The following is a 26,260-nucleotide window of genomic DNA, read 5'->3' on the forward strand; positions in this document are numbered from 1 at the left end:
ATCGCCCTTAAGTGTTCTGATATGCGCTTTTTAGTGGGATGAATAGTGCTTCCCACATATTGTTTTCCGCATGGGCATGTTAAGCAATAGACAGTATGGTCTGAATTGCAATTGAGGAGCTTAGAGATGGTTCTGTTTCCAGGGATTTGATAGTCTTTCACCTTGTGACTGTTTATACATGCCTTGCATTTCATACAAGGAAAGAACCCTTTGATCGGAGGTTTGGTTTTCTTTTTAGATTCAAAGTGGCTGTTGACTAGATGATCCTTCAAAGCATTCCCCTTTCTGTATGTGACCAGTGGTCTATCGGGCCATAGTTTCCCCACAACATTGTCAGATTTCAATATTTTCCAATTCTCATGATTTGGAAAATTTCAGATGATTTGTCATTGAAACTAGTGATAATTCTGATTTTCCCATTGACAGTTTTACCCTTGTCCCTCAACAGATCAGCTCTTTCTATAGATTCACAGCGTGCCTCAGCCTGATCTAAAACACCCCTACCATAGCCTCTTCTTTGAAACCTTTGTCGTGCCTGGGCTCTTGCTTTCTGGCTGGCAGTTATCACCGAAGAAGTGTGGTAAATAATATTTCGTTTGGAGAATTTCTGAGAATGAAGCGGAATTGTTCTACCACCACAGAATGCCAGAAAGCAATAGCCCAGGCACGACAAAGGTTTCAAAGAAGAGGCTATGGTAGGGGTGTTCTAGATCAGGCTGATCAGACCAGCAACATAATGGACAAGTTCATCAGTGGTCTAGATCCGACTCCAGTGTAGAAAGGGGTAGTAACCTAGCTTTTCAGTCAATCCCTTTCACACACAGGTCAAAAGATAAGGGATAATCAGGGTGTTTGATGTGGGGGTCTCTAGTTGGCACAGGTAGGTACTTGTGACAAATAGGGACCCTTGCCTCTAGTCAGAGTAAGGGGGTACAATCCTAAAATAACCCCAGCTCACCCCCTTGGTAGCTTGGCACGAGCAGACAAGCTTATCTCAGAGGCAGTGTGTAAAGCATTTGTGAACACATACAGTAATCAAGTGACAACACTACAGATGGACACTACACAGGTTTTATATAAAAAATAATTATTCTTTATATCACAAGCCCACAAACGACAAAAATCCACAATACTGTACTTAAAATGGTAGAATTAACTTAGTTCTCTTTAGATTTTAAAATGTGACACTTTGAGTCAATGTACCTTAAGATGTGACACGCAGGGCAACAAAAGTGATGCGTCGAAGATCTGGTGCAAAGAAATAAAGATGGCGCTTTCTCCTTGAAGCAACACGCTTCCCGGTTATGCAGCGGCATCTCAGCGACGTCGATCCTCTTCTCTGGCGATGAGCGCGTCAGGCCCTGCAACACGCTCCTCGGAGTTGTGGCGGTGTCTGATGCTACGTCGATCCTCTTCTCCTGTGACACGCTTCCCGTGATGCGGCGGCATCTGCTACGACGTTGATCCTCTTCTCCGGCGATGCGAGGTGCTTCGTGTTGTGAAGTCCTAAGTAGTCCACAGAACGCTGCCCTAACTTACACTTACTGGCCTTGATAGTCAGGCCTGCACTCTGCAGAGCCCGAAGTACTTCCTGGAGGTGGTAGAAGTTGTCCTACCAACTGGAACTGAAGACCGCCATGTCGTCTTGGTAGGCGGCACAGAAGTTCTCCAACCCAGCCATGACCTGGTGGACTAGCCTCTGAAAGTTGGCAGGGGCGTTCTTCAACCCAGAAGGCAAGACCCAGAACTGTAAGTGCCCTTCTGGTGTAGAAAAGGCAGATCTCTCTTTTAGCCCCCTAGGGCAAGGCAATCTGCCATTACCCAGACAATAAGTTAAGGTGCTGAGGAACTTGGCAGCTCCAAGCCGAACTATGAGTTTAGGTACGTGCCTCTTTTGCATGGTTCCCCCCCACTTTTTGCTCTAAATGCTGATGGTTTATAACTTTGATGCCCAGACTCCTGTGCCCGTGCTCTCTACCAAAATGTTATGTTTGACTTGCTAATCCCTTGCTAATCCCAAATTGCTAAAGGCTTTACCCCCTTGCATATGGTACCATGGGTATCCAGAGCATAGATGGTAAAAGGGCTGAAACAGGGTTTTGTGCCACCGTAGGTGACTCAAGCAAACTACTGACAGCAGGCCTGCCATTGCAGACTGCAGGGGCAATGCAAACTGCTGAAACTCAACTGTACCCTCGCCATGTGTGGCACAGTCAATGCACTATCTTTAATATATGTGGGGTAACCCTAAGGAAGGCATTTTCAGCCAAGGGGGCAGGGTGCATTATATTAAAGATGTGGACATATAAGTGCAAGCCTATATGTCCCTATAGTGGCGTTCCCCATTGGAAACTACTTCAAGTGTTAGCGGTCCATTTGATAACATAGGCTGCCAACTGAGCACTCTCGGGATTGGCAGCTCCATTATGGTACCACTCAATTATGCGATGTTTGGATCAAACAACGTGCTTCCTCAAACCTGACCTGATTCTCATGCCTTGGGTGATGTGGCAGGCACCCAGGTAGCACCTAAGAGGTTGCCCACATGGTTGCCAAAGCTTCACTGAGCTCTAGCTTGCCAGCCCGTACTTTCCAGAGCCTGCTGCTGCCAAGACAGGATTCTGACCTCCTGCCAGGCAGCGTGATCACTCTCAGGAGTGAGGTAGAAATGCTGGGCAGGGGGGAAGTAACACCTTCCTCCTCCTCAGCAGGCTAGTGAAATTGTCAGGACTTTACCACTCCTCAGGATCAGGCTGATGACATAAGGGGTCCACTTCCAGATCGTTCCGAACTCAGAAAATATAAACACTGAGTTCAGGTCAGATCAGACAGGGGACAAGGACGGGAAGGGACTGCAGGGATAAAGGATCTGAAAAACACAAGCAGACACCATGAACATATCAAATACAGGAATATCGTCTACCCTCATGAATTCTCGCTAACCCTGTTTACCTTGCAAGCAGATCCAAACAGAAAACCAAAGCCTCTCGCCTCCCGGCGAAAATTCAAAACATCCACAAGTGGAAAATGAGGACTTGATGTCAATTATAACTCCCAACACTGCATTGAGAGGAAATATCCCATTGACACCGAATATAATTGTATCGTAGTTCCAGCACTTCCATTACGTCCCGCCCTTAAAGCAAAAATAGAAAGTACACAGTTTTGGCTTCCACGATGGCTAACCCACCGCCGCCTTACAGCCACTAGTCTCGACCAGCGCTCCACCTCGATGGGGATCAACACGCTGTAAGGTCACTCTAAAGAATTCAACACAATAAGAACACAGAATCCTCTGTGTCATCCGCGATCTCCCTCCATCCGGAGAGAATCGCTTAACAGTCGCGGGCTCTTTAACCAGCAGAGTCGCCTTGAGAGGGCTGAAGAAGCCCGTAGATCCCAAACACCCTCTTGGGCAATTCTGAGATATAGAGCGGGTCCCCGTCTCTACTCTCCCTACCGTGCATCCGCCGGGGTCCGGATTCCAATAATCTCCGCTTCGGGTGAATCCCACTCGAACGAAGGGAACGGCAATTGCAAAGTTCGCCGTTTTTAGAAGCAGCATCCGACTCGCGCTGCCACCAGGATAGACTAAGAATTACGCACACGTGGAAGTGTGCGGTTCTGTCTTTTAGTCTCGCCTCTCTCCTCAGAGCATTCTGGGACTCGTAGTCTCCTATCTTAGGCAGGCGCAAATCCTCGTTTCGTGACAGAAATGACACATCAGAGCGGTCAGCTTCAAAGGCTGCACCGCCTCTGATGTGCATCTGGGCTGTCCCCCTGAGGAGGACACTTGCCCCAGGGCAATGTGGGAAATTAGGTATGCAGGAGGTGTACACCTCCAGAAAGGATGGTCACACCCCCAGGGTGAGCAGCCTGATACGTACACCTAAAATAGAATTCTGCCATCTTTAGGAGGGTGGAAATAGTGGGTAGTGGGTAGAAAAGACGATCTACAGTCCGAATGTGGTCATCTCAGGGGCAGAGTAGATGCAGGGACTAGCTGCCCAATGGCTGCTTGCTCCCACTTCCCTAATTCCCGTAAATCAAGGATTTAAGGCACCCTCCTGGCACCAGAACTTGAGATCTGAACAACTTGCAATAAGGAAGGACCAAGGGGAGACCTGTGTCGCTGACAGCAGCACTTTGCCCACAGCACCAAAGCAAAACTTGAAAACTTTGTCTCAGAGGTAACAGACTTGGGATTGAGTGAATGACCCTCATCTTTGGCTAAAACCCAGCACTCCTGAAGAACGGGATCCCTGTGGAAGCCAGAAACACCCTCAGTTTCCCCTGGACTACTGGCATTAGTCCACAGCAAACTGTAGGTAAAAAACTCGCCGGATCCAAAGAATCGCTGGCCATCGGGCCCTCTGTGGGATCGCCCAAATCCAGGTAGTCCAGTGCATTGTCGGAGTTAAAGTCTCACCTGGCTTGAAGTTACAGGCTCGTTGCACACTTCCCTGGACCCAGTGAAGTTCCAGTACCTTTTCGCTGTGCTTACCGCTGCCAAGGCATCGTTGGTCACCAATCGGGTAACTGACCCCCACATTCAACTCTGCATCTACAGGGAACACTGTGCAACCATCCTGTGACATCAGCAGCTGTGTATCTGTTGTGTTATTGCATTCTATTTTATGAGGCAACAGGTAAGGGGTCAAATCAGCACCACTGCGTCGCCCGGTGAGCACCAAGGACAGCAAGGACAAATCTGCACCTGGATTCGAAGGGCGAGGTAAAATTGATCTGACAGTCGTGGCCATGGTCCTGGGGAAACATTGCCCATAACCCTGTAAGGGTTCTACGAAACTCAACCTACAAGTAACAGATTGTCACTAGTCAGTTTTGCCATTGACCGCAATGTTATCTTTATCATGTATTTTTCTGCACTGACTCAATATTGCTTCAGAAATCTATAACTCTGGTTATATGTATGCTATTCCATTCATTCTGGTGTCTAAATTAAGATACAAATCCATTATATCTTTGTAAATTGGTGTCAGATTTCTCTCAAGTCGTGTCAATTACTTATTTTCCATGTTGGTACTCTGAAATAAGTAACACAAGTTCCACTAGCAAAGCCTGACTGATCTTTGCCACTCTACCAGGACTGAGCTAAGGATTTTTTAGTGTGAGTCCGAGGACCATCTTTGGGGTATTGTGATAATATTACAAGGCTTCACAGCTGCACCACGTAATATTCCACTTTTCTACAATTAGCTCATTAGCACTGGAGATGGGGTGTGCGTCAGTGTTGGTGATCGCATTGGGCTCACAGTAATCCACACAGAACCGGAGTTCTGGTGTGACACGTGGTGGGGCAGTCTTGGGGACCAACACCACTGGGCAGGACCAATAGCTGTTTGAGGGCTCAATAACCCCTAACACCAACCTCTTAGAGACCTCATCTTTGATGCCGGCTTTCACCTTGTCGGGTAACCTGTATATATTGTTCTTTACAGGAATGCTGACCCCAGTATGATTATCCGTGGAGCACCATGTAGTGACTCCTGGGGTAAGTGATAACAGAGAGGAGAACTGCCTCTCAGCAACTGGTGGTAGACTCACCCCAGATACCTTCTTGTGGACCCGGGTGCTGACCCAGCGGTCTGCCTCCTCAGCAATCTCCCTGGGGTCAGAGAGTTTACTATCAATCAAGTGGATGGCATGGATCTGTACAACAAAGACTAAACATGTGCTCTTTTGCAATGAAGTTATACAGACCCTAATCATCCTAACATCACTCCTCTTCACCCAACCAACAAGTACCATGCTCAAAGTATCAACACAATCCACCCAGGTCTGTGGGGATACTTTTAGACTGTCCCTAAATGTTTGCCTGTACTTCTGTGGGGTCAAACCATATCTCCTGATTTAGTTTTCTTTCATGGAGGGATACCTCATCATGTCACTCCCTTCTAGGGCCAATAGGGTGTCCCTCCCCTCAGTAGGGCTATGTTTCCACAGACGAGCCCCAATCCCCCTCAGGGATTTTGTGCATCTGCAAAGCAATCTCATACTGATTGACAGAGTTATGCCCCCTGTCTGAGCAGGAGCCACAGTAAGTGCCTAAAGAGTTAATTGGTCACGCTGGACCAGGACATAGCCAAGAGTTCAGGCTTACCGCAATGGAGCACGGGACAGACTTAGGACCCACGCAGGGCAAAAGTACCTTGATCCTGGTCGCAAGCAACAAGATGCCTCAGTAATCCTCACACAGTTAGGGTGATGTGCCGAATTTCTCAACGCAATGGCGGTGCTAACTCGAGTCCATGAGTGATGCACCGGTTCCGAGGTATGAAGGTTCTGAATGTGATGCGCCGGGTTTCTCCAAGTCGTAGAGGTGAATTGTTGATCTTCTCCATGCAGTTGTGGCAATGCATTGGTTCCGAAGACGATGCAGCGGTCCCAGGGGCAATGTGTCAATCTGGTTTCACAATGCCGGGAATGCATCAGTTCTGAACGGCACAATGAGGTCAATGCATGGGTTCTGGAAGATAAGGCACTTTAAACTCACCTCCAAGGGCCCAGGACTGGATTGGCACCGCTTGACAGATCAGAAAAAATGGCAGTGCCTCTAGTAGCACAGCAGTCATTCTTCCTGATTGAATGTCATCAGTTCCAGAAGTGTTCAGATTTGGTGATCTTAGAGGTCCAGTACTTATACCCAGTTGGGCCTTTGATGTTGGGGAGATGCTTTGAAGTGCAAAGAATCCCGCTTTTTCCTTCCCTGGCTCCAGACTCACTACAGGGGGGATGCAATCATTTGTGTGGGGACAGGACACAGTCCTTTCAGGTGTAATTATCAACTCCTCCCTCCCATCCTGCTCAGGATGACCTATCAGCATGCAGATGGGCACTCATTCACATCTACCCTTCCTTTATGCATTGCTGTCTACAGGGAATGCAGGAAGCCAGCTGTCACCCACCCCAGACGTGTATTTCAGAGACAGACAGAAAGGCCAAATAGTTACAGTAAGAAAATGGCACCTTTCTAAAAGTGCGATTTTTAGAGTTTCAATTTGGAAACAGACTTCACCATGAATTGTGTTTTTAAATTGTGATTCCAGAAACACCAAATTTGGGGGTCCCATATCTTCCCAAATTGAAATGTCACTTGTAAATTGTAATTAGGCATTCCCAATGTTATCCTATAGGAGAGATAGGCCATGCACTAGTGAAAAACAAATTTAAGAGTATTTCACCACCAGGACCTGGAAAACTTAAAAGTACATGTCCTACTTTTTAAATATATTATGCACCCTCCCCATGGGCTGTCCATGACCTACCTTAGGGGAGTGACCTATATGTAATAAAAAGGGAGGTTTGGGCCTGGCAAGTAGATTAACTTCAAATGTCCAAGTGCACAACTGTCTCCACAATTATTTGACTGTTGAATGATATTCTGCTCAGTCTTTTGTGCGTGCAGCCCGGGAATGTGGTCTGCCCTCATCCACGCATACGAAAATCCATCACAAAATGTAGGAGTATTGTGCCACTCCCATACCGGATTCACCGATATGGGAGTGGCACGAAACTCCTAAATTTTGTGTAAGTAGGTTAACTTACCTGATCGACATGGCAATTTAAAACTGTAAACACAGGCTCTGCAGTGGCAGGCCTGAGACATGTTTAAAGTGCTACTTAAGTGGGTGGCACACTCATTGCTTCAGGCCCACTAGTAGCGTTTAATTCCCAGGTTCTGGGCACATGTAGCGCACTTTACTAGGGACTTATATGCAAATTGTTGATACGCAAATGTTACCATGTATAAATAAAGAGCACTTGGACTTTAGCACTGGTTAAGAGTGGTAAAGGGCTCATGTTCCTAAAGCCAGCATAACCAGTGCAAACAGGAGGCCTGAAGGCAAAAAGTCAGGGGAAACCATGCAAAGGATGCCAGGTCTAAACCTTTGTTTTTATGATAATGTTGTGTACTCAGGCTGCATTTTTAAGTCATTTTTAATTATTCATAGGTTATCAAAGCAGCACATTTTTCTAAATTTGTCCTGATATATTCTTCTAAGACCTGAAAACTTCAAGACTTCCAGGAAATTAGGCTGACTGGTAATCTTTCAAAACGATTAAGCTGACATTTCTAACTGATCCAAAAGCCAGCTCATATTAATTGATTGTGTTGTCACACAGACAGAGCCATGGTATTCTTTCAAAGCAGACATCCCTTGATCCAGCTGATCCTTCTTATTCTAGGTTGACGCTGAACATCCCCCTCACTTACTCCAGAGGGTGGTCATTTTAAATCGTGGGCCTCTATTGAAAGTAATCATCTTGTACAGCCCATCCAGGTTGGAATGGATAGAGCCAGTAATTATCTCTGTCTTCGAGGAGGAACTGCAGCAGTGTTCTCCAAACTGTAGCACTGCCCCTGGGTGTGAAGAGATGTCAGAGGCAACGCCAGGAGTTGGCTAAGAGGAGAATTTAGTATGTTGGTAGAGAAGACAGACAGATATCATGCTGAGAAACAATAGTGTGATTTTAGTGAAAGTAAACAGAGTGTCAGCGAGCCACTCCATAATAAGCAGTCAGTTATGTTTTGTCAGTCATGTCATGGCTGGGAATAGGTTTCAAAAGGGGGGCCTCCAAAGAAACCCCAAGATTTCATCCCCTCATTTCTGAAAATGGATCACATTGTGAACACTTTTATGATGACAGGTCTGCCAATAGTATCATTCATGTCAAATCATGTGTTTGAGTGACTTTTAAAGAGGAGAAATGAATGCAGCAGTAATGTTCAAAGTGTTGTATATGTTCTGAGGGAGCAAGTGGTATTTTAGCACATTGTATTTTTGGCCTTGTTGTTTCGCCATTAACTTTCTAAGAATGAGCTTTACAAATTCCAGCATGCTAAGTGATTTTAGTTAAAAAAACAGAACTGACTGAAAGCCAGACCTACAGAATGATTTTGTTTGACCTGCCATAGGCTTTAAATATGTTTAAGAAAAATATGTCAGCCAGACTGTTAGCACAGATTGAGAGGAAGGTCTGCTTTTGATTGTTGTTGCTGGCATAGTGTCCCCCTGCTCTGCAGCACTGTCTGCAGTGGACACTACACAAAAGGCGTCAATCACATAATCTCCTCTTTTTAATCGTTACATTTCATCTTTATTGCAGATCATTGAGATATATGGATTTTTGATATATAATAATATAAACGTTGCACAGCTATTCATTAAAATCTCTTCACTCCATTATTATACAACCAAGTGGCCATAAGCAATTAATGCAAATCAACAACCAAAAGCTAAATGATTCTAAGCTTGAGGATATGTTCACTGGATCTACTCCCACTTGTTGGAATGCATCTATATGGTCAGCTGGATCTGACTATTGTACTACTCTGACATTATTTATTAATTTAGTTAAATGGTCTCAAGTACGCCCGGCCTTAGGTGACCTGCAGATGCTCCCTAATGAATATGTAATGTTTGCTGTTTGGTGTTTTTTACGAGCTGGATTGAAATCTAGGAGATCGAGACCTGATCAATTCCTGCCCTGATTATGCTGTCTATAGGTTTTAATGACTGGTATTTTTATGTGAAAATGTTTCACTGAGATGATTTTATTTTATGTCCATTGCAGTCTTTTATGGTTGTTTTGGTCAACTGAATAAAGAATTTATGATGTTGATAAATTGGCTAGTTATTTGAGTTTTTATACAGGTCATGCATGACCCAACTTGTGGCAGAACACTTTTTTATAAGAACAGTTTCATATTAAGTACAGGAAATGAAATATAGCAGTGTTTCTCAAACTGAACTCACTGGTGAGTCGAAAGCAAAGTCTACACAATAAATAAAGATGCCTTTAACGTATGAGTTTATCATGTCACATTCACTGCTTCAAAGATCGAGGTAGAATGTCAGAATGTGTCTTCTGACAAATTGGTGCTCAATTGTTTTAACATGTAGATGATTGTTTGCAAATTCGAATTAGTTTGGAGGCAGGCAGAGAAAAGTAAAGTGAATTATGTGACAATCTTGCTAGATATGAGAAAGTGGGGGCTTTATTTACAAGTCCCTTGCGCCACAGGTATGTCAGTTTTTTGCAATGCACCTGCGGCGCATTTTGCTGCCCCATATTTACAAGGGCATGTAAAGCCACCCTGAGTGGCTTTTCGTGTCCTTGTAAATACATACCCTTTTCGTGCAGCACTTTGCGTGAAAGTGGTGTACCATGAATGTTGCTGTGGGTGTTCTCATGTAACACCCATGGCTTCTGCCACATTCCCAGATTTACAACCTTTCGTGAACCTGGGGATGCGTCAGAATGCTACGCCTCCCAGGGGAGGCGTAGGGAGGTACAAAGAGGAGAAATGTTTTCATTTCCTCTTTCTATGCGTGCTGCATTTTGCAGCACAAATAGAAAGAGGAAACCACCTCTCTTGATTGTTTTTGTGCAGGTGTCCCTTCCTGCACAAAAACAATCTCCCCTAAAATGCAGACACCCTTGCACCATGGTGCAAAGGTGCCTGCAGTGGGACATGGCAGCCAATTGAGCGCCAGTACAGGGAAAACACAAGGATGCGACATATCATTGTAAATATGAGGCATCCCTGTGCTTTGAAAGAGACTCAGTGTGGCACAGCTAAGTCACTTGCACTGCTGTCCAGTGCTAAAGTGCAAAGTGTATCTGTAATTGGTTTTCCATGATTGGCATATCTGATTTACTAGTAAGCCCCTAGTAAAGTGCCCGTGTGTGCTCAGGACCTGTAAATCAAATGCTACTAGTGGGCCTGCAACACGGATTGTGTCACCCACGAGTAGCCCTGCAACAATGTCTCAGACCTGCCACTGCAGTGTCTGTGTGCGCAGTTTGAAACTGCCATGTCAACCTGGCAAGTGCAACCAGTTGCCACGCCCTAACCTTCCCTTTAACTACACGTAAGCTACCCTTAAGGTAGGCCCTAGTTAGCCCCAGGGGCAGGGTACAGTGCATGTGAAAAGTATGTTATGTACTTATGTGTTTTACATGTCCTGCTATTCAAATACTGCTAATTTCCTTTTTCACTATTGCAAGTACTATCTCTCCCGTAGATTATCATTGGAGCTCCCTTGTAACCACGTAGAAGCTTAGAAGTGTAACTTCCAATTGGGAAGAGATAAAGATTTGGAGTTTGTGGTCCCTGAACTTACAATTTATTAGTACATCTTTAAGTGAAGTTGTTTTTTAAATCGTGTGTTTGAAAATGACACTTTTAGAAAGTGAGCATTCTCTTGCTTTATCATTCTGCGCCTCTACCTGTCTGTGAAATTCATGTCTTAGAGGGGGTGACAGTTGGGCTGTTTGTGCCCATCCCCAGGCTAAGTAGCTGAACTGGGAGGAAGGCGCTAGGGGGCGCACAGCGAGATGGCTGCCTGAGCTGCAGCTCCGCCGGGCGATCGGCAACTTTGGTGGATCTCGCCGGTTTCGCCCCGGCCGCCGCTTCCCTGAACACCTCAGCGGATGGGGGAAATGCTGGGGCATTGAATGCGGTGAGGAGGGACCCCAGGCGGCCATGTATTGCTCCTTAAATCATCGATACAAATAGCGGAATGTCCGAGTGCCTGACAAGATGGCCGCCGTTGGGGGACATCGACACAGCGACGATGGAGCAGGCAAACCTCGATCGTCCATCCATGCTCACCGCAACATTTCGGAGGTAGGGTCTTGATATCTGGCCCCTCCGCTGCCGCTCCACGGTCCTTTTTCGCGCTATAGAGCACCAGGAACCCCCGTGATAGCGCCGAGGCAAATGCCTGACAAAATGGCGGCCGCCTCTGAGAAAACGCGGGCATAGCCGACCCCTCTCCGGACCCAGGGACTGTGCCACAACCTTGATGGTGGTCCGGTGCAACAGCGGAGGTGACTGCAATCTGCGACGTACCCAGCGTGGAGGGCAGGACTGACTGCAGGCACAGGAGGTGGCATGTACACACGCCTGACGGGTGGATAACGCGAGCTGGTGGCGACACGCGCTGAGGGTGGCGGTCAGTTTGCGCTCGTCTGTGCTGCCAACTGCACTACAAGAGTTCACCCTTGCTCCAGGAACCTGTCGACATCGCTGACCTGCCCCTTCGGCCCTTGAGAGCACGGTGCTTTCATTCTATGGCGCCAAGGTCAGTGGCTGACAGCGTAGCGAGGGCTGGCTAGCGACCACGTGCGTGGCTGCCCCTCTCGGTTCGGCGCACACGGACCCCGGCTTGGTTGATCCACCAGGGCGGGAGCGGAGGTTTGAAGCTTGTCCTGCGATTGTGCCTACAGGGAAAGCATACCTACTGCGATGGCTGCGTAGAGGTGCCGCATACGAGGGGAGAGCGGAGTGCCTACTGTGACTACACGTCGCCGGAGGGGTCGGTAAGGCCCGAGGGCTCATCTACACAGCGAACTGCCGCACCGGATCGCACATTCTGCAAGGTTGTATGACCACTGGCCAACTGTGTTGAGGGGGTTTGCTGGACAGCGGAGCAGTCGGCGATCAGCTGGCGTTCGGCCAAATACCCTCACACCCAGGAGAGTGTCACCCTCATTCATTACGAAAGGCGGTGGGACGATATCTTCGACGGCAGGCATCCCACGGGTGAGGGTCACCACGGCGACAGCGATCAGAGTTACGAGGGCATCGGGGCCCACGTGCAGGAAGACAGTGTCCCTGAACGCCACCATGGGCAAGCCGGACAAAAACCAACAAAAGCTGTCCTTTGAGGCCAAAAGAACGCAGAAGTCCACTGACGAGATGGTGGAGGATGAGGCAGGGCCTGCGCCCAATAACAACATAGAAAAGATCCTAATGGCAATTCAGTCGAACCTGCAGGACATTAACGGCAAGCTGGATAACTTAACTTGCAGAATGGACGGCATGGCAGCACGACAGGAAAAGCATGGCGAGCGTCTGGATGAGGCCGAAACACGCATATCCGCGGTCGAAGATGAGGCGCGAGCCTCCACCTCAAAATGCACGGATATGGAACGGCTCCTGGAGGTGATCAGAGCGAAGGAGGAGGATTTGGAGGCACGCTCGAGACGCAACAACGTACGGATAGCGGGCCTGCCGGAGTCCACCAACACCGGACGGATGGAAACCTACGTGGAAACGCTGTGCAGAGACCTGTTCGGGGCTGAGGCCCTATCGCCCCTATTCATCGTGGAGCGTGCACATAGATCGCTGGCCCCGAAACCACCACCCGGCGCAACGCCAAGACCGATTGTGGCGCGAATCCTCAACTACCGCGACAGGGACACGATCCTTCGGCTAGCGAGAGAAAAAGGGAAGATCCAGCATCAAGGGAACTCCTTGGAATTTTATCCGGACCACACAGTTGCGGTCCAGCAGGCCCGGAAAGAATACACCGCAGTGAAGGCAAAATTGCGTGATTTGAACATTGTGTATTCCATGATGTATCCGGCGCGCCTAAGAGTGGTGTGGAAAGAGAAAGCGATTGTACTGACGTCACCAAAGGCAGCACAAGAATTTGTCAAGAAGGTGCAACGGGAGATGAGGGACAACTCGCAAAATGAACAGCGCCGTGACTCGGACTGAAGGCGTGGGGTTGCTTCTTGGTCTGCCACTGGTGAGTCTATTGTTCTGTCCAAAAACATGCGTTTTAGCTTGGCCACTGTTGTCCACACTTGACTGGCCTGCATGCTCCTGTTCTCCTGTGTGAACGACTGGGGTGTTGGTACAACATGAACTGCGTGTTTGGATGGAGAGGGCCTACTGGAGCTCGGAGACTACTGTTCGATAATGCGGAGTGCTGCTGACTTTGGTTTGTGAATGCCCCGCGATCCATGCACTCTTGATGGCTCAGTATTAGCTAACACTGACAAACGACACTGGTACAATAAGGCGTTTCCTCTGAGCAGGCTGGCTCATGTGTGGCGGACAACTGCCCCTTGTGTGATATACTCTGCTTAATATGTGCTAGCTTTGGAACGCCTCAATCACAGACTACCTGCGGTCTCCGATAGGATGTGTGGCGGTCAACACAAGTGAGAGGCGGTGGGTTCTGTACCTTGCTGTTTAAATGATGTAACTGCATTGGGGTCCCACCATTCCGGGCATGTTGCTCAACCAGTGGCTCTGTTGATGGTTGTTCGGGGGGCGGTGGGGGGGGGGGCGGCGAGTGTTCACCTAAACTGCGTTTCATACAGCTTATTTAGCATCGCCCACACCGGTACACCGGGTGGAGAGTTGTGCCCCTGGCGGACCTCTATGAGGGTATAACCCAGTAAGAGTTTGGTTCTGGGCACTGTATTCATGGTTGTGAAAGTTACAGATTGGTGCACTGGATGGGAATGGCTTCGGCAGGTTGGGGTTGCTGGAGTGGGTGGGTTACGGGGGGGTGGGTTGTCTGGATGTATTGTTAGACCGACAGAGTATGTAATGCCTTTTCAAGCTGTTTCCCCGTTAGTCCTGTCTACTGCTGTGCCAATTGAGACTCCTAAGGGTGAGGAGCTGGCAATACCTGTGCAATTGTTTGGGAGTCTGCGGTCAAGCCTTATGTCACTTAGATTTGATGGGGGCCAAGGAGTCGGGTAGACGCAGCTTAAACGTTCTCACGTGGAACATTAGAGGTTTCTCGCAGCCACGTAAAATACGGCAGATATTTGCCAGCCTGACGAGGTGGAATGTGGACATAGCATTCCTACAGGAATCTCACCTGGCCCCGCACACACACGCACAGCTGGGGTCAAGGTGGGCGGAAGAGGTCTACAGGGCCTCGTACTCTTCTTACTCTAGAGGGGTGATCATTTTGGTAAAGCGGGGGGTGGGATTCGAGACTCACACTGTAACACAGGACCCATCAGGTAGATTTTTGCTGGTATCAGGTACATTGAGAGGCCAGAAGGTGACGTTGTTGAATGTGTATGGTCCTAACACAGACGCCCCGGACTTCTTCCGGGAGGTGTGGGGTCACTTGCAGAAGCACAATAGCACGCACGTGTTGTGTGGAGGTGATTGGAATGTGACTCTACGTGACGGCTTGGACCGATCAGCTAATTCCGTAGAACAACACAAACAGTCACGCACACAGGTGGGACACATGATGAAAGACCTAGGCTTGGAGGATCTTTGGAGGTTGAGGAACACTGACGCATCTGGGGCCACGCACATTACGGCTTCACACAACAGCTGGTCAAGGCTGGATTACTGGCTGGGCTCCAAAGACCTGGCGCTATGGGTTCGGCAACTGCAGGTGCTCCCTCGCACACTTTCAGACCACAATCCTGTCCTCTTGCAATTAGACATTCCACGATACACACCCCCTCCCTTCCAATGGCGTTTTAACTCACGTGCTCTAACTGACACGGTCTACGCAGACACGATTAAAAAGGCGATTAGGGATTATTTTGACCTTAATGCTCCATCGACTGATGACCCTTGCGTCCTCTGGGAGGCATTCAAGGCCACGCTAAGAGGGGTCTGTATTAGCACCACATCGGGGGTTCTGAAGGATATTAGAGCCCAGATACGCAGATGCGAGCAGCAGATGAGAGACCTGGAATCCCTATATGAGTCCACTCAGGATGTCCTACACCTAGCTAAACTCCGGGAAATACACACAGAGCACGGAGACTTTCTAGACTCCGAAATGAAATATCTGAACCGTACACATGAGGCTAGAGCCTTTGGGGAAGGAGGTAGACCGGGGGCATTTTTAGCTCGGAAAATATGTACAGGTCGCGGTCCTACTGCGATACTTAAGGTGAAGAACGTGGAGGGAGACACACAGACCCATGCTGCAGACATCTTGAACTGCTTTGTTAATTCTTTTGGGTCCCTCTACAAGTCCCAGCCCACTGCTCCGGCTGCTGACACCTATGACTACCTGCACAATGTGGCGATCGGATGGCTGTCAGATGCGCATAGGGAATACTTGGCGAGGCCTATCACGGCGGATGAGGTAACTGAGATCATAGGCTCACTTCCGAATGGCAAGGCGCCTGGCCCGGATGGGTTTACCTCGGAATTTTACAAACAATATGCAGATATCCTAGCGCCACACTTAGTGGACATGTATGGCACCTCCTTTGAGAAAGCGGTGCTCCCCCCCACACTGCGCGAAGCCATGATTATCGCTCTCCTGAAACCTTCTAAAAATCCGGAGGAGTGCGACTCGTACCGGCCGCTGTCATTAATAAACGTTGATTCGAAAATTCTTGCGAAGCTTATAGCCAAGCGGCTGTCACCACTGATGACCAGTTTGGTCCTGCCGGACCAATCTGGCTTTGTGCCCTCAAGATCAACTGCACATAACACTAGGACTCTCTTTGCACTCTCGCACTACCTGCAACCTTCGGTCAAAGCAGTAGCGGTCATGCTCGACGCGGCAAAAGCGTTTGACTCCATTGAGTGGCGGTATATGATCACTGTCCTCAATAGAATGGGGTTTCCTAAGCGATTTATACAATGGGTCTCCCTGCTTTACACGCAACCGCGTGCCAGGGTCAGAATCAATGGATACGTTTCGGATCAATTTGCAATTGAGCGAGGGACGAGGCAAGGTTGCCCGCTCTCGCCACTATTATTCGCGTTAGCACTGGAACCTCTGGCATGTCTGATACGGCAGAACTACAAGGATTCGGCACTGCACTTCATAGCCAGGCCGCTTCACATATCCTTGTATGCGGACGACATGTTACTGTATGTCCGTGACCCTGAGACTCATTTGAACACCCTCCTCCGGGAATACATCCGATTCGGGGGACACTCGGGTCTGGCAATAAATTGGTCCAAATCCTCTATAATACCCCTCACTGACACCACCTCCCCCTTTGTAGTGGATTTTCCGCTAGAGTGGCAACAGGACCCGATCAGATACCTAGGGGTCATGTACCATAGAGATCCGGATGAGGTGCTTCGGGCGAATTACGGTGTGGTGCTCTCGAAGCTGGAGGACAGTGTCAAGCGCTGGATACATCTACCCCTTTCCCTAGCCGACAGGATAGCAGTTGTTAAAATGAACATACTGCCCAAGCTACTATACCTGTTTAATAACATTCCAATCACACCACCGCAGGCTATATTCCGTCAAATAAACTCCCTGGTGAGGACCTTGATTTGGGCAGGCAAACAGGCCCGTGTGGATCTGCGGACTCTTACACTTCCACTTGCGAGGGGAGGTTTCGGTGTACCTGATTTCCTCCTATACTACCTATGCGCGCAGGCTCAATACGCGGCGTATTGGTACCATGCAGTTCCATACCTCACTCACACCGCTATAGAAGAGAGCGATGCACACCCAGTTCCCCTCACAGCAATAATCTCACACACCCGCCCCCCGCTACATGCTAGGGATATCAACACAGTGGACACTACGGTTAGAGCCTGGCATAAACTGGGGCACCTGGCACATAAGACCCCGCTGTATGCACCGGCCATGATGCTACACCATCATCAGGAGCTCTCAGTAACTGGGGAAAGCGTCGGAATGTCCCTACTGACCAGAGCTGGTATTGATAGGATGGGGGACGTGTTTCAGGGAGGCGAATTCGTAGGCCTTGACAAACTGGGTTATGTTCAAAACCAAACATCCATGTTTCGCTTCACGTATTTCAGACTCACTAGAGCCCTGAGGGAGCATTACCCTACGTTCCCTTCGGAACCAGAATGCCTTGCACCACTACAACTATTAATCACAACTAACGATTTATCACACCTGGTGTCTAGGCTTTATTCAGCTGCGCAATCGGAACTAGATGGGCTTGAATTGAAGGCAAGGGGGCGGTGGGATGCACTGCTCGACACACCGTTGTCGGATGAAGAATGGGCTAGCGCATGCGCCCTGACACAGATACTTACACCCAACGGTAATCTGAGGATAATTCACTTTAAATTCCTTCACCAAATTTATTACACACCAGCAAAACTGCTAAAATTCGGGTTTCAGGTGGAGGACAGATGTAAAAGATGTAACCAGGAGGGTGCGGGTTTCGCGCATTTGGCGTGGGATTGCACCAAGGTAGGGAGTTACTGGGTAGAGGTGACTACCACATTGTCTGTTATGCTGGGGGAGGAAGTACACTGTACACCCAAAGTCTGCTTGCTGGGGATAGTACCACAATTCAGGGCTTTGAAGCGAAAGTTCTGTGCAGTAGCATTATTATTAGCTAAGAGACAAGTAGCACAATGCTGGCACAGTCGTAAAGTGCCGAAGATAAAAACATGGTTGCATGACATGTCTACCTGTCACGACAAACTACAAACTTATGAAGAGTTGTTACCAGCTACGTCGAGACCAAAAAATATGTGGGTTTATTTAGAGGATTATCTTGCTTCCCTACAGGATGATGAGGAACTTCGACCCTTGGACTAAATGGGTTGGACGACTGAATGGGTAATCATGGGGCAGGTGTAGGACGACGGCGGGAAGTGGGGGGACCTATGAGGGCCACCACAACTGCCATGTAGCACGTTAGGGTTACACTGTACGGTCTGAGTTGGGGTATGTTGTTCTATTGTTCTTGTTATCAAAAGAGAAAATGTGAGACTCAGTTCCATTACCAGCTATTAGCCATAAATACGATACACTACAGTATTCTGCGTCATGTGTAACATTCATTTGCAATGATGGTTAATGGTATTAACGTAGCGAGCCGGCCTCAGGGTTGTAGGCTCATGCTGTGTCAACTGCTTTGTTTTCAATAAAGGTCTTACGCAAAAAAAAAAAAAAAAAAAAAAAAAAGTAGCTGAACTGGGAGACTTACATGAGCTGACCCGTTGGCAGCAAGAAGGGGGTCCCACTAGGGAACAGTTCTGTGCGGAGCAGAAGATGTGCCCTACTCTTGTGGGTCTTAGGCAGCAGGCCGAGGATGAGGCAGCTGGCATAAAGTCCAAATCACAATAGTTCTACTGGAAGAATGGTCTCTTTTATAGTGAGCCTAAAGGTTGCTGAGCCTGGGGCAACTAGTGTCCTGGTGGTACCCCAGTGCTTCAGAAATTTGCTACTCGGTTTAGCTCATTATGTGCCTTTGGCAGGACATTTGGGACAGGACAAAAACCTTCTACAGGCTTGTCACCCACTTTTACTGGCCTCAAATGCAAAGGCAATCAAATGATCTTTTTGTAGGTCTTGTCAGATTTGCAAGGCAAGTGGCAAGAGTAGGTGGAGATGTAAGGCTCCCCTCTAACCATTCCCTGTAGTGAGCACTCCTTTCAAGCGGGTGGGCATTGACATTGTGGGACTTATGGATCCCAAGACAGCCATGGGCAACAGGTTCATCCTGTTCTTGGTGGACCATGGAATATATGACGTTACAACGTAAACAATTACAACGCATGCTTTTACAACGTGGTTTTAACATCGCAACTACCGTTACATCGCATGATTTTACAACGCATTAAAAAAACTACCATTACAATACATTCCATTACAACGCATACCATTACAACACATACCATTACAACACAAAATAATTTTAGGGCAACAGTAGAAGTGTTGGATAGTGTAGGGGTAAAAATTACTATTCCCACTCCAGTGAGTGCAACAGTAGGGAAAGTGTTGGATAGTGCATGGGTAAAAATTACTATTCCCATCTACCCCAAAACCCATACCCACCCTCAAACAAAAAAATCTCCATTACTTACCTTATAATGCATTGTAATGGCATGCGTTGCATGGTATGCGTTGTAATAGCATGCGTTGTAATTGCATGCGTTGTGAAGGCATGCGATGTGAATGCAGTTGCGTTGTAACAGTTGCAGTGTAAAAGCAGTGAGATGTAATGACTGTGTTGTTATGGGTGTTTCCTGGACCATGCCACCCGGTACCCGGAAGCTATCCCTCTAAAGACAGTGACAGTGTCCGTCGTGGCAGGGGCACTAATGGGGATCTTTATCATGTGGGTTTCCCCAAGGAGGTGGTATTTGATCGGGGTACCAACTTCATGTCTCCATACATGAAGGCTATGTGTCACGAGTGTGGACTGAACTACAAATTCACCACCCTCAGAGTATTGAGTTGGTTGAGAGATTCAATTGTACCCTAAAAGGCATGAGTAGGGGTCTGTCAGAACCCGTTAGGCGTAAGTGAGTAGTCCTCTTGCCATGCCTTTGCTTCTCAGGGAGGTGCTGCAGAAGGGGATTGGCTTTAACCCCTTGAGCTGTTGAAGGACCTCTCAGTTTGGTCAAGGAGGGAGGGGAGGAAGCTCCTAGAAAGCCACCCAGGACTTATTCAGTTACATGCTGGCCTTCTGAAACCAGACAGCCTGCTTCAGGAAACTCGCTGAAGCGAACTTGGAAGCAAGCCAGGAGGACATGAAACGTCCACAGAATACCACTCTGGCTGGGTTTCAGCCTGGTCAGAAGGTGTGAGTGATGGAGCCAGTAGAGCCCCATGCTTTCCAAGACATATATGAAGAAAGAGCGCGAGTGATGTCACCTACCTGGTGGACTTGCAGACTCCTTGGAATCCCTTGAGGGTCCTGCATGTGTACCGCCTCAAACCACACTTTGAGAGGTCTGAGATGACAAGGCTCTTGGCCACTGATGGTGGGATAGAAGAGGACAGTGAACATCTCCCCGACCTCCTGTCTGCCAAGGAGCAGGATGGGTAAGAAGAAGTTATGATCCTCTCCCCGACACTGACCATGGAGCAGCAGAGTGACTGTCGGCAGTTGCTGGGGCAGTTTGCCACTCTGTCTTCACTCACCCCAGGTTTACCCATTGGTGCACTCATAACATTGACACTGGGGACAGTCCACCAGTGAAGCACAAGATTAACAGGTTGACAGACTGTGAAGGCTAGCATCAAGGAAGAGTTGTCCAACAAGATGTTAGCTGTAGGGGTGATTGAGCCCTCCAGCAGTCCTTGGTCCAGCCCAGTGTTCTTGGTTCCTAAAGCTTCTGCGCCTGGTGCCTCACCAGAACTGAGGTTCTGTGTGGACTACCAAGTATGTTTGATCTAACGTCTGGGTACTGGCAGATTGCCTTAATGAAGGACGCACAGGAGAGGTCAGCATTCTCAACACCTGAAGGGCAGTACCAGTTCAGGGTTATGCCTTTTGGGTTGAAGAACACCCCTGTGACCTTTCAGGGGTTGTACAACCAGGTCCTGGCTGGATTGGAGGACTTCAGTGCTGCCTACCTCTATGACATTGCTTCATTCAGCTCCAGTTGGGAGGACCACTTGCACCACCTCTGGAAAGGGTTGAAGGCCCTGCAGAAGGCAGACCTCATTATCAAGGTCAGTAAGTGCCAGATAGGGCAGGGATATGTGGTGTACTTGGGCCACCAGATTAAAAGCAGCCAGGTGATGCCCCTACATCCCAAGATTGACAGTATTCTGGCTTGGGCACCCCCCTAGACCCAGACAGAGGTGAGAGCCTTCTTAGGTCTCAAAAGGTACTGCCGCAGATTTGACAAGGGGTATGGCACCATTGTTGCCCCCTTGACTGAGCTGACTTTAAGGAAGCAGCCACGTCAGGTGATCTGAACCAAGGCATGCCTTTGATACCATGAAGGAGGCCATGTGCACAGTGCCTATTCTCAAGGCTCCTGTCTTCTCTAAGGAGTTTGTGGTGCAGACTGATGCCTCATAGCATGGGGTGGGAGCCATGCTTTCACAGTGGAAAGAAGAGGGCCTAGATGAACCTGTAGCTTTCTTTAGTAGGAGGCTACTTCCCCAGGAACAGTGGTGGAGAGCAATTGAAAGGGAATCTTTTGCTGTGGTCTGGACACAGAATAAGCTACGGACCCTATTTGTTTGGGACTCACTTCCAGGTTCAGATAGGCCACAGGTCCGTCAGATGGTTGATACAAATGAGAGAACCCAAAACTGTTGAGGTGGTCCATGTCATTGTAGGGAATGGACTTTACGGTGAAACACCGCCTGGCACAGAGCAAGATAATGCTGATGGTCTGTCCAGATTCTTCCACCTTAGTGAAGAGAACTTCCATGAGGCTGGGTAACTCTCACCACTTTCTGCTTGAGGGACACATGTTAGACCTGGCATTTTTGGTGTGTTTTTCCCCTGTCTTTCCTGCTTCAGACCTCCTGTTTTTGATGGTGCGCTGCATTTAATTTTTGCTGGTTTTAGGACCCAGGGCACTTTACCACTGCTGTCCAATGCTAAAGTGTACATAGACAATATGTAAATGGTATCTGTAATTGCTAAACCATGATTTGCGTATCAGATTTAATAGTAAGTGCCTAGTAAAGTGCACAGTGTGTGCCCAGGACCTGTAAATCAAATGCTACTAGTAGGCCTGCAGCACTGATTGTGCCACCCACATGAGTAGCCCTGCAACCACTTCTCAGACCTGTCACTGCAGTGTCTGAGTGGGCAGTTTTAAACTGCTATGTTGACCTAGCAAGTGCAACCACTTGCCAGTCCCTAACTGTCCTATTTACTATATGTAAGGCACCACTAAGGTAGGCCCAATACAGCCCCCAAGGGCAGGGTGCAGTGTATGTGAAAGGTAGGACTGATGTGTTTTACATGTCCTGATAGTGAAATACTGCAAATTTCATTTTTCACTATTGGAAGCACTATCGCTTCCATAGGTTATCATTAGAGCTGTCTTGTAACCTATTACAAGTCTAGTTTCCAATTGGGAAGAAATGGAGAATTGGAGATTGGGGTCCCTGAACTCACAATTTAAAAGTACATGTTTTAGTGGAGTTGGTTATTAAATTGCGTGGTTGAAAATGCCACTTTTAGAAAGTGGTTTTTTTTCTTGCTTTACAATTCTGTGCCTATGGCTACCTGTGCAATCCACGTTTGAGGGAGGTTGACAGTTGGGCTGTTTAAGCATTCACTCTAGACAGTCACACAGAGGGAGATGGGGTGTGCCCTGCATATCCTGATGGCCCATTCCCAGGCTGATGGGTCTTCATGAGCTAGAGTGGTTGTAGGAGTTGTCACTGGATCCTAAATAGGGCTGTGCCTGTCCTCACCCAAAGCTGTCTCCACTCCCTTGTAGTGTATCTGGACCCAGGTCTGGGAAATGCAGGGTCTTGAGCACTTCAGAGACTTTCCTTTGAAGTCTGCATACTTCAAAGGAAAGGCAGAAACTGGTATAAGTACTGGAGCTGTGACACCATAACTTTAGAGCACTTCTAGATTAAGAGGACATTCTGACAGGAAGAAGAGCTGGATGCTGTAGGAGGGATGGATACTCCGCTGGTTGCTTTGTTTTGCTGGACTGCTGTTTGCGGCTTCTGTCCTGGGAGTGAAAGGATTGGACTTTGCTTCCTACATCCTGGCATATATTTCATTTATATTGAAAAGCATTCAATCTAGAAGCAAGCCTTGCCAACCTTGCTCTTATAGACCTACCACCAGTTGATAACATGTTATTCAATGGCTTAAGTTCAGTTCTTATAGTAAACTTGGTACCCAACAAAAACATCCATTAATGCTCTACTAAAACATCCTGTAATGCTCTACTCCCCAAACCTGTGCTAGTAATTCTTTCTCAATAAGTGAGGAATGTCTCTCTGAAGTGTTATAATGTTCTAGGTCCATCAGATATGATCCATTCTCTTTTCCCATTGCGTTCCATTAGAGCAGAGTCCAAACCACAATTACTGGCATCCACCCCCACGGCACATTACTTTCCAACTTTGAAAGTTTGCAAGCACAAAACATGAACCATTTCTTTCTTCAAGGATTTAAAATCTTCATCTTGCAATGACCCCAAACAAATTTCTAATTTTTCATGAGGATGTCAAAGATTCCTCTTTTGGTTACATAATTATGTTTACAATTAGAGAAACATTGTGTTAACCCTACAAAAGCCACCAATTGTTCTTTAGATGTAGGCTTGGGAGAGTGGTTTCTAGCAGATACAGGATATTGTTTGGGTTTTATGTCCACATTGGAAATGATGTGTTCAACTTCTTGCTTGCAAAATTTACACTTAATTTAAAGTAAGGCACTTCTCCTGAAGTGCTGTTAACACATTCTTAGGATTTCTGTCATTGTCTGACATGTCCTTACCAAATACTAATATGTCATCCTGAAATTAAATATCACATGTAACATCCTCCAAAGTTTCTGCAATAGCAAAACATATTCTCTGGTGTAACAAAGGTTGTGAGATATGTAGAATAATAAGCCAATACAAACTGGTGATTGACACCGGCTAAATTAAGATTTGAAAATATAGACGCACCTGCTAATCTAATGTAGTGCCATTTCATCTAGATTAGGTAGCGGATGAGACTCTATCAAAATATCTTCATTGAGACTATGAACATCAATATATATATTCCTAGGTCCCCAGATGATTTAATTGAAATGACTATTGGCCACACCCAAGGAGAGCCAACAGACTTAATTATTTTCTCTTTTCACAAATTGGTATAAATGTCGGAATTTCCTCTTTATATGAGTGGAACATTTCTTACACAAAGTTTAATTGGAACAGCATTCTTTAGAATAATACAATGTTTGTACCTTTATATTCACCCAACTTGTTAGTAAACACAGAACAGAAACTAGCCTTCAATTCTTTCAAAACCTCTCTGTTAGTGTTGGAAGATAACTCACATCTCATGGATTCAATTAACGTAAACTGGAGGATCAGCTCTAGGGTCTTATTTAATACCCAGTTCTTCCTGATGTGATCACCCCAACAATTGCTGCCCATGTTCTGCCACATATATTTTCCCACAAATTCGCCTGCCAGAAAATTCTGCATTTCCCCAAAAGTACCCTTCCGGTTTTACCTCATGACCAGTGTAACCACCAGGTGATTGTAATGCCCTATGCCCTCAATTTTTCCTTTTTTCTTACAATGTCTCAAAATAGTATACCATGCCAAAAAGTCAACATAAACAGTCACAAGTTTGACATTAACTTTGACCCTACAAGATAGAAAATTGTTATTTATGTGGTTGACTTGGTTATCATCAACACTCAATTGGGCTCAAATTCTGACGCTGCCCCTTCGCAATTGTCATCGTCGGCCACAAAATTAATCTTCTTATGAACCACACTCTTACATGCTCAACTGCCTTTTTTACATTTAGCATAGAATGTATGTGTCTGTTAAATTAAACATTAGATTGTTATAATCCTGGGTTCCCACATCACAAGTGTAAGAGCACAAGATATTCTTTCAACAATCCAGCTGATTCATTACAGCACATCTTTAATGTATTAATATGTCAGATGAATGCCTAATCCTGGATTAGCAATCTCCAATATCATAAAAGGAAATTCTCATTTTAATTCTACTTCTTCAGCCTGTTAGTCCCCACAAACAGCAAAGTTGAGCTGTTTTATATCATCCAGTGACAAGATACTTTCTTATTTTCTCGAAACTCCTGGCTAAAATCCTTATTATATTATACTTATTACTATAAACTTTAGACCACTTACCTGTACTATTGAGATTTCCAACCACAACCTTGTGGTGATATTTAAATTACTGTTTTACACGACAAGCTCTGATTGTGTTCATAGCACTTGAATGTAAATACTTAGGCTCTGATTCAGAAAGATTTATCATTGGGTTAGAGTTGCTTTTTTAACGCTAATCAAATGCTAAACCCGCTTTGGGATACACAAAGCAATGCAAATAAATATTTGTGTTGGTTTGTACAGAAAAGTACTGCAAAGCAGTGCAAAATGCTGCTTTGCATTACTTTGCATTAAAGGGGTGTTACATGGATGGTACATGGCCGTTCCCTAACTAACTAACATTAGTGGAAAGGGTTTAGCGCCAAAAAGTAATGTCACTGAAAAGAAGGCGTTAAACAGAGAAATGTTTACATTTCTCCATGCCTTCCCAACTTTGAATGCGTGCTGAACTGTGCAGCACACATACAAAGTAGGACATGTATTTGGACATGTCTAGGCATAGTATTTTGTACAGTAAGGGTATCCTTCTTGTGCAAAACCTATGCTAGACTCACGCACGCTCCCTAGCGCCTTGACACCAAGATGTGTGCCTGCCGCATGGCAGCTGAAATCAGCAACCCCGCTAGAGAGAGAGGAGGAGAGTGCCATTCTGCTGTGAATATGGCACTGTCCCGCTCCGCGGGACAGTGTTCAGAATCTGGGCCTTAGTGCTATTTTAATCCTCAGGGCCTGCACATGATTCAAATAAATTCTTCTGTCCTTCTAACTCATCTGTTCGCAAATTATTCTCTGCTTTGTTCATGCCACTTTCGGAGTTTGGTTGGCCTTGGCATATATGGCTGACTGGAGTATATGGAATGCATTTCGATATATGAACTATTTCCCTGTTTTTGAATTAGAGTTGCATCTCAGTTATTTACCAGGTTTAGTCATACTGTTCTTGGTCAAAACA

The 26,260-nt window shown here is 46.9% G+C and overlaps 1 protein-coding gene across 1 annotated transcript in view; it reads left to right on the forward strand.

The window, feature by feature from the left end:
• LOC144784068 (uncharacterized) overlaps nt 1-26,260 on the forward strand; it is a 1,315,621-nt gene that overhangs the window by 842,273 nt on the left and 447,088 nt on the right. The gene's annotated exons all lie outside the window — the stretch shown is intronic.

This window comes from Lissotriton helveticus, chromosome 10 (assembly GCF_964261635.1).
Source record: "Lissotriton helveticus chromosome 10, aLisHel1.1, whole genome shotgun sequence".
NCBI lineage: Eukaryota > Metazoa > Chordata > Amphibia > Caudata > Salamandridae > Lissotriton > Lissotriton helveticus.